This window comes from Erpetoichthys calabaricus, chromosome 1 (genome assembly GCF_900747795.2).
Source record: "Erpetoichthys calabaricus chromosome 1, fErpCal1.3, whole genome shotgun sequence".
Lineage (NCBI taxonomy): Eukaryota > Metazoa > Chordata > Cladistia > Polypteriformes > Polypteridae > Erpetoichthys > Erpetoichthys calabaricus.
This window is the reverse complement of record NC_041394.2, coordinates 110,466,465-110,473,065: the sequence shown is the minus strand read 5'-3', so window position 1 is coordinate 110,473,065 and position 6,601 is coordinate 110,466,465. Positions and strand designations below refer to the sequence as shown.

General features: G+C 38.9%; 1 protein-coding gene across 1 annotated transcript in view; it reads left to right on the top strand.

Annotated features, from left to right (window-relative positions):
* Window positions 1-671: 671 nt before the first annotated feature.
* The window catches only part of large1 (LARGE xylosyl- and glucuronyltransferase 1), a 518,602-nt gene continuing 512,672 nt past the window's right edge, over window positions 672-6,601 (top strand). Inside the window, exon 1 of the mRNA XM_051928585.1 lies at window positions 672-2,121. The gene's annotated coding sequence lies outside the window, so the exon portion shown is untranslated. The remainder of the gene's footprint in view (window positions 2,122-6,601) is intronic.

Here is a 6,601-nt window from a genome sequence, read left to right as displayed (position 1 = left end):
TACCGGGAACTAAAACCTTTTCTTGTGTACCAAAGTGTCAAGAGGGCACAAGTGGCACCACAGTAGTACATTGGCTTTTCGTCATTTCCATCTGCTCCCACCTGATTTCTAGGCTTTGACAATTCACGTCCAGGCAGTCTAACTGCATGCATTTTACCAATCCGGTTTTCATAACACACTTCATAAGATGTTTAATGAAGAAAACAGGAATGGGGCCGGGCGATGTAGAAAAATCTTTAAACGTTTAATCTTCTTACTGCCATACTGTCATTGACATTAACCCAGTAGTTCAAAAATACTACTGTATATTGTTAATGTTGTAATTTTTCGAGCCGTCATTTGACTTTGCAAATCTTTTAGTGGAAAAGAAAAGAAAATCAAAATCCTGAAGGCGATGGTGTAAAGTTAGTAAGATTTGCACTGGTGACGCCGCAAGTCCTCAACCTTGTGCCGGGATGTGTGTCTTCCCACTCTGCTCGTTCTCGTTGATCTTTTAATAATGACAGCAGTGACGATAATCGTTATTATTATTAGCGCTCGCGTTTCTGTGCGGAGCCGCGTGCTTCTTACAGAATCCCAATCCCGGCTCCGCATTTTAGCGCCGGCTGGAGGGATTTGGATTGGGAGAATGCGAAGGGGGGCTGTGTTCTGCAGCTGTCGCCGCCGTCGATTGGACGTTTCCTGCTTGTCAAAGCTCGGTGGAGGCAGGATAGCGAGGAGGACGTCTGCGAACTCGCTGCTGCGAGAGCGCCGTGAGAGGCTCGATCACTGCAGCCCGGAACAGGCGATCGGCGCCGAGCTGTGGGAGGTATTCTGCTTAGCAAGAAGAGAAAAAAAAGCAAAGGGGGGCTTGTGACTTGTGAGTGGGAAGGCCTTTTCGCTGGAAACTGAAGTTCACAGCTGCTCAGAGCTTAATGGTAGCGGCGCCCGTTGAAACCCCTTTGGTGCGCATAATCAAGCAGGCAGTAAGAGGACGATCATAAGACAAATCGCTAAGAATTCGGCTGCGGCATCCTTTTCTGCAATTTCAAAAAACTGATGATGATTATAATTATTGGGAATAATAATAATAATACACTGTGTTGCATCGCCAGGCCCCGGAGCTTATGTTCCAGTCTACAAAGGAAAGAGCGAGCAAGCGGAGAGAGGTAAAGAAGGGGCTGGTGTTAGTTCGCCTTTCGTATGAACATTTGCTTCATTAAAACAAGGCAAAGCTGTGTTCGGAACTAATTCGGGAACCGGGATATTCAATTGTGTTTTAACTGCGAACAGTAAGGGCGGCCGCATCGCCCCGAAGAACGAGAAGAGCGCCGGGGCCAACAAGAACTGACCTCCTTCACCCGAGACTGACCGATGACTGGAACCGCTGACAAAATATAAGGGGATTCTGGAAAGGAGGATGCCATTCACACCTCTTCGCGTATTGTGCAGGACGGGGCTGCAGCAAGGGAACTTGTGAACGAATCCGTTCTTTTCACCCCGGAACCGGGTGTGTTGCTGTGCCACTTTGGCGAGGTTTAAGAAGATGTCAAGATAAAAGCAAACCGGCGTGCACGTGAGCGCACTTGCTATCATCACATCGGTGTGTGCCTTTACCCTCGGATGCACGGTGCAAAAGCGAGCCCACCTGGCACCTCAAATGTTATGTAAAGTTTGAACAGATTGGGCGCTTCATACAAAACGCAAAACTATAGACTTCATTTTTTTTATGGGTAAATGTGGGCTGCTTTCACCTGACAGTCTTCAGAGCTGCTCTAGTGCCCGAGGGCACAACTTTATTCATGCTTCCTTTCACATTCCAGCCTTGTTGTGATTGGTCTGCGTTTTAGGTTCGCCCAGCCTAGCAGTGATTAGAGGAGGTAAAAAGCCGAGGACTGCTTCGGATATTCAACACAATCAGAGAAGAGAAACGAAAAAAAATGTTTGTACTTCTTTAGAAGAGTGTACTTAAATCAGCGGCTGTGGAAGATTCTGATTTTATGTCATTTTATTTATTTATTTTTGGTGATCGGGACGATTCCTGCTACAGCTCTGTCGACCGAGTGCTTTAAGTGAAGGTGCCGCAACACTCCACCTTCCCCCCCACCACCTTGAACGCAGATCGGACACTTCCCGTTACAGGTAAGGAGGGGCTTCGTAGGGCAGCTACTTGTTCCGGCCAGTTGAAGAGATGGGGGTCGACTGAATGAAATTAACCTGTTGGCCTATACTTTCTAAACAAACGCATTTTGTTTAACACATGGGACAGTATTCTTTTTTTATAAGACATGACAGACCTATATAAATGTCAGTGCACTGGTAGGTGTCGAATAGGCAAGGACACAAGTAGCTGCGTTTTCCTTTTTTTTAAGACAGGCGAACAGCTGTTTCAAGACTTTGAAACATTCGTATTTAACATTACCTGCATTGCAAGGTACAATAATTTGAGCATCAACCATACCAAAGCAAAATGGTAATCGTATACCCAAAAAGTTTTATTAAGAACAAACAGCTGTCGTTCTAACAGTGCCGTAACGTGTGATGTTTAACAGTTAATTCTAGTGTGAGTCATTCGCCAACAGTTCAGTTTCGGATAAATAGCTTCTATGTAGCTCCTTGGTAAAAACGGAAGGACTCATTGGTGCACTATAAACGAACTATATTTCATCTTAACACCTTGCCTGGCAGATTGTTTCATTCATGCTGTAGAAAGTGTCATCTACTTAAGATTTGTTTAGAAAAGTACAGTAGCATATTGGGAGAAGAGAATGAAATATTTAACGGCGATCTCATCAGTTACTAGTGCGTATTTCTGTCCGAGACATGCTTCCCCACATGTCTGCGTATTTTTGGGTGTAACACCAGGAGCTACATAATATTTACGGACTTGTTCAGGGCACCAGATGTTGAGGCCAAAGTTCAGTCGCGAAGGCTAAGTGGCACAGGCGTAAAAGTTCTTTTTTTAACTGTTTAATGCCATATTTTGGCAAAGATATGATCCGCATTGTGATTGTGCAGTCGAAATGAAAATCGCAAAATGTTTCAAAGTGAATGGGAAAAGTTTAGGATATACATTAGAAAAATAAACCCGAAAAAGTTTGCAGACAAATCTTTAATGCTATTGACTTATAACAAAGTATACTTATCTGATGAGAAGATCGTCTGTCTTTGCTAATATGCTTGTCTGCGCAGTATAGCTAGAGTATATTTTTTTGTTAATGTATTGCGTATACCCATATATATCCGATCATTCGACTATTAATAAAGTATCTATCTATCTATCTATCTATCTATTGTGTACCCCCAGCAGCATCAGCAACCGACTCATGCTAGAAAAGCAAACCCATCACAAGAAGCAGCTTGTATACAAACATGAAGTTTTTAAGTTTGAGGTTGTGTATATTCTATCTATCTATCTCTCCTTCAGACATGATCAAATACTATCTTCCTACAAACACAATAGTCGGGTGATAACTTTAAAATTTAATGCATGAATGTAAAAGCCTAGATCATTTGCTGATTTGCTAATGTTCAAGAACATAAGGCTGTTTTTTTTTAATTAGTTGCTCATTAGATATCTACTCTACTTATAATAATACCCACAGATTCAGATAGAGCAGATCCTTTTTTTTCAACTCTGTAAATATTCCATTCACAATAAACTGACAAGTAAATAGTTTAATTACTCTGAACACCCACAGTGTGTTATATCAAAGTGATATATACTGGTTAGAATAATTAATTTACAGAACATATACAAAATTAATGTGCATCGGACCTGTTGTGAGAGGGTAGTCATGTGCATGCTTTTTGCTGAACAAACTAAATAGCAGATCATACTGTATATAGTTTTCTGCATTTGAGAATTTTTGCCATTTGTTAGCAGTTTACGAGAGGTGTTGGTGTTTTGGAATCTGCAGCTTCCAAACACACCAGCAAAGCAAAGGTATGTGTTGGGAATATCCCCTGTGATTAATATAAACAATAAAGTCTATCGTTGTTGATCTTGCACATATTGATTGCCTATCAACTGAAACCCTGAACCTCAGATGAACGTTGTTCATGTGAGCTATTGTTGGGTTTATTCACTCCTGAGAAATGAATGTGTAAAGCTTAGTGCATTATTTAAAAAGACATTAAATTGTTAACTTGTACACACCAATAAGGTGGAGCTTTTTTTATTTTCTACAATCAATGAAAAACTGAGCAATAACATTAAAAATGATTGTTTTTGCATTGCTCACTGACTCTGCAGTTCTCTTATTAATGTGAACTACAGTACACTAGTTGCACAATGGAAAAATAAAATTTGTCACAGGTTTGTGAATGATCCAGTTTTAAGTCTCTCATAGTGATACGACATGGGAATGAAATATTTCATAGCAGGAAATCAGTTAATATTTTTGCATATTATTTGAATTAATGTACATTTACTTTTTGAATTGATGTATTGTAATGAATGCATTTTTACAATTAAGGGATATAGAGGAGTTTAGAATGTTTTTATTTGTGAATGTATATGCAAAGGAGAAAATGTTCACATTGAATGATTAAATCGTTTGGAAATATGATTTTCTTTTACTGAGCTATGGGTGCTCTGTCATCTATCTATCTATCTATCTATCTATCTATCTATCTATCTATCTATCTATCTATCTATCTATCTATCTATCTATCTATCTATCTAGTAAGTCATCTTATGCGGTTTGTTTTCTATCATATACTTGTGCTAGGAAAGCAGCTCCCAGCTTCCTTAGAGCATGGATTTTCTAGCTTGATGCTTAATACAGTGATGATGCACATTAATGTAAAGTGATTAGATACCCTTTCAAGCACATCCAGCACTTTAAGAGATTGATTATTCGCCATTAAGGGACCGCACAATTTAACAAAGCAAAATAGGATCTTAAAATAGACTGCCTGGGGCTCACGCATGTTTTGCTTGTCGCAGAGTACCATGCATCTGCTATCGTTTACCCATGAAGGAGCGGGATGTTGCTCTGCATACAACATTGTTTTCTAGGTAGATGAGGCCATTACATGTCTTATTGGCTGCAGAGCATTTGTAAGGTATCCCTGTATAAATTACTCTCAGACTGCTCAAAATAACTTTTTAAGATGTATTTATTATAATTCATGACAAAATAGGTTGAATTCAAACCCATTTTAATGAGTTTTAAATGCTCCAGACTTGTATTTTATATCCTCCGTCAATAGTGCTGTATGTGGTCGTAAATTAGACCTCTAGTCTTTGTAGTTATCAGTGGATGGGAAAAATGGTTTGATTAGCTTTATTTTTAATCTCTTGTGCATTATTTACTGAAGGTTGACTATTGGACACATTTTGTAAAAATCCTGTTGACAGACGTTTGCCATTGGTGGCAGACTTCAAATTATGTTGAGTGGTGCTTGGCACTGTTGAGTAATGGAGTTTATTAAGTATTTGTAATTGAAGCGCGGCTCATACTCCTCTTTGTTGCTGCAAACAAAAGAAGTAAACCGCATGATAATAATGGTATCCTTTGGATAGTGGAACAAGTGCACATCATCTTGAAGTTTTAATTGTGTGCTTGACTTCCAGAGGTGGCATGAAGCAGTATATTGGATTATATGTTTAATTCAATAAAAGTTTGTTTGACTTGGAGACGTGTTGATGAGTCACAGAACAGCTTGGGTTTTGATATTGAGCATCTGTCAGTCTGTGGATTTATCGATCTGTTCAAGTAATGTTTCCAGCTCCACACAAATCTGACCGTTCATATCCAAGTTTACAAAAGTACATGTTTCAGATGGTCGTTATGTTGTATATAACTGCATGGCTGGCTTTTAGAGATGGTCCAGAGCATTATACTGGATTTCACAAGAGCACCCATTTCTCCATCCATCAATTTTTCAGAACACGCTTTCTCCAATTTTAGGATCCTGGGGGCAATTGAGGGTTTAATATAAGGGTTAGTAGGATGTTTTGTAGTTCTGATTAATATGCACAGGCCAGATAATGTTTTTAGATGCTGAGATAATTGTTATTTAATTACTGCATTAAAGTTTAAGGGTTAAATATTTTGATTTTATTTTACTTCATAATTTTATTTGTGAAGCATTTGCCTTCCTTTTAATTACTTTGAGTGACACGACCTCTTAGACTAATAAATGCTCCATGGAAAATACTTTCCATGGAGTATTTCTCCGCTCAGATGTGCCCACTGTAAAAGTCGAATGGTGTGTTCATGTGATAAAATGTGTAAAATGATCAGAATATATTTTCATTTTCAGGTGAAAAAATATCACTCTTTTAATGTTGCCACTCATACATTAACACTGAAAAGAATAATGCAAGTTTCACACAGTTTTTTGCTTAATGCTGTTTTGCTATTGCGGAGTGGTGAAACTTATCAGAGCAACATTGGGTTAAGAAAAAAGGTGTATAAACCTTTTTTGATTACATTCTAAACTAATTAATTTTGACAGACAAAACAAATAATTATAAGGCAAATTCACACCCTAAACACATTCAGCACAGGTTGTGTCACTGCACCAATAAATATGTGGAAAGTTGTATTATTTATCTCTCATGCACTTCCAACTTTGCTACTCAAATGAGCTCTTATGTTTTTTTTTTCTA